Below are 3395 nucleotides of genomic sequence, written 5' to 3' on the forward strand. Positions count from 1 at the left end.
CTAAGAACAGGAACAAGACAGGGATGCCCCCTCTCACCACTCCTGTTCAACATAGGACTGGAAGTGTTAGCCATTGCAATTCGGCAAGAAGAAGAAATAAAAGGCATCCAAATTGGAAAAGAGGAAGTAAAACTGTCCTTATTTGCAGACGACATGATATTATACATACAAAACCCTAGAGACTCCATCAAAAAGCTACTAGACTTAATACATGAAATTGGCAATGTAGCAGGATACAAAATTAACTCCAAGAAATCTGAGGCATTTCTATACACCAATAGTGAGCTTTCAGAAAGAGAGATTATAAAAACAATCCCGTTTACCATCGCACCAAAAAAATTAAGCTACCTAGGAATAAACTTAACTAAAGAGGTAAAAGACCTCTACTCAGAAAACTACAGGACGTTGAAAAAAGAGATAGAGGAAGACATAAACAGATGGAAGAACATACCGTGTTCATGGATTGGTAGAATCAACATCATTAAAATGTCCATGCTACCCAAAGCAATCTATAAATTCAACGCACTTCCCATTAAAATACCAATGGCATACTTCACAGATCCAGAACGAACTCTCCAAAAATTCATCTGGAATAAAAAAAGACCCCGAATAGCTGCAGCAATCCTGAGAAAGAACAAAGTAGGTGGGATCTCAATACCAGATATCAAGTTGTATTACATAGCCACTGTTCTCAAAACTGCCTGGTACTGGCTCAAGAATAGGCATATAGATCAATGGAATAGAATAGAGAGCCCAGAAATTGGCCCGAACCAATATGCTCAATTAATATTTGACAAAGGAGGCAAGAACATACAATGGAGCCAAGATAGTCTCTTCAATAAATGGTGTTGGGAAAATTGGACAGATATATGCAAGAAAATGAAACTAGACCACCAACTTACACCATACACAAAAATAAACTCAAAATGGATAAAGGACTTAAATGTACGACAGGAAACCATAAAAATTCTAGAAGAATCCAAAGGCAACAAAATCTCAGACATATGCCGAAGCAATTTCTTCACTGATACAGCTCCTAGGGCACTTGAAACTAAAGAGAAAATGAACAAATGGGACTACATCAAATTAAAAAGATTCTGCCCAGCAAAAGAAACTATCAACAAAACAACAAGAAAACCCACTGTGTGGGAAAACATATTTGCCAATGTCATATCTGATAAGGCCTAATCTCCAAAATTTATAGGGAACTCATACAACTTAACAAAAGGAAGATAAACAATCCAATCAAAAAATGGGCAAAGGACCTAAATAGACACCTTTCAAAAGAGGACATTCAGAAAGCCAAGAGACATATGAAAACATGCTCAAAGTCACTAATCATCCGAGAGATGCAAATCAAAACAACAATGAGGTACCATCTCACACCTGTCAGACTGGCTATCATCAACAAATCAACAAACGACAAGTGCTGGAGAGGATGTGGAGAAAAAGGAACACTTGTGCACTGCTGGTGGGAATGCAGACTGGTGCAGCCACTATGGAAGACAGTATGGAGTTTCCTTAAAAAACTGAAAATGGAACTCCCATTTGACCCTGTGATCCCACTTCTAGGAATATATCCCAAGAAACCAGAAACGCCAATCAGAAAGGATGTATGCACCCCTATGTTCATAGCAGCACAATTCACCATAGCTAAGATCTGGAAACAGCCTAAGTGCCCATCAGTAGATGAATGGATTAGAAAACTGTGGTACATCTACACAATGGAATACTATGCTGCTCTAAAAAGGAAGGAACTCTTACCATTTGCAACGTCATGGATGGAACTGGAGAGCATTATGCTAAGTGAAATAATCCAGTCAATGAAGGAAAAATACCACATGATCTCACTCATTCATGGATAATAGAGACCATTATAAACTTTTGAACAATAATAGATACAGAGGCAGAGCTGCCTCAAACAGATTGTCAAACTGCAGCGGGAAGGCCGGGGAGGGTTGGAGGTCAGGAGGTAGGGGGGTAAGAGATCAACTAAAGGACTTGTATGCATGCATATAAGCATAACCAATGGACATAAGACACTGGGGGATAGGGGAGGCTAGGGGGCTGTCTAGGGCGGGGGGATAAAATGATCACATATATAATACCCTTTGTAATACTTTAAGCAATAAATAAAAAAAACCATTTAATTGTTAAGAGTAAAACTTTTAAGAAATATTCTTAATAATAATTTTATAGCTGGTGCCAGTTATTTTTTCCTCCAATGACCCTATCATCAGAATTTATCTTCATTAATAAAAATAACAGTGACAAGGTAGTATGTGCCATATTATGCACTTTATATCCCAACAATCTTATTAGATAAGACTACCATTGTATCTGTTTTTACAGAGGAAGTAAATCAAAGCACAAAGAGCTTAAATAATTTTTTCTACAGTATCATATTCTAATAACACTGCAAAGCTCAAACCTAAGCTCTCTGGCTCAGTTTTGAAACAAAGAAACACATCCCCTTCCTCACTGATTATTTCAGGTTTATTTAATGGGATTTGTTCTGATTTTTTAGAGCAAGTAATAATAACTATAAAATATTTATTGGTGATATCCATGGCATGAGTTATCAATTGCCAAACATAAATATTTGGAAACATTTGTATTTTGGACCAAATTTTTCAACCTGCTGTTTCTGTGTTTCTTCTTTTCTGTTAGACTCCAGTTGGTAGTTGCCAAAAGAGATTGAACAGAACAAAAATGATGAGTCAGAAAATCAGGAAAAGTTCCTGAAACAGGCAATGGAGGAAGTTATGGAATCTAAAATACCCTGAAGTCATAATAACACAGATGTCCTGGCAGAAGACACAGTTTGGCAACAGAGTCCCATAAAGCCATTAACATAAGGAAGATATGTTTAAAACTATTGCAATCCCAGACAAATGGTATTGAGAAGCATGTCTTTGGAAATGAAACAGGATAATAGTGCAATTGATAGAAAACCAAAGCAAATAGGAGAGTGGGGTCCAATGAATAAGAACCTGGAATTTGGAACACAGACGTCTTTGGAGCAGGAACAACATGTGAAAGTGAATATTATTCCAGCTGATAGGACTACGGTATTCCTAAAGGAACATCAACCATTTTTCAATGGATGAAGATCAAGGCTAACAAAAAACAGCGTTTCTAACAATCATGCCCAAGGCCACCACAGCTACAAAATTACTGATGATCAGTTCTTCAGAGTGATTGTTACTTTCTTAACAATAACATCCACAGACATTTTTCATTTTCCCACTTCTTGAACAAAAATTATTGAAACTACCAATTGCAGAACTGTTCCACTTCTTGAATGGGACCACCTCATAATGGGCCCCCACTCCTGTGACTCTGCTTTGAACCAACCAGTAGAAGCCAAAACTCTGTAAGACATTCTCTTATGT

The sequence above is a fragment of the Myotis myotis genome, unplaced genomic scaffold (genome assembly GCF_014108235.1).
Source record: "Myotis myotis isolate mMyoMyo1 unplaced genomic scaffold, mMyoMyo1.p scaffold_m19_p_2, whole genome shotgun sequence".
NCBI lineage: Eukaryota > Metazoa > Chordata > Mammalia > Chiroptera > Vespertilionidae > Myotis > Myotis myotis.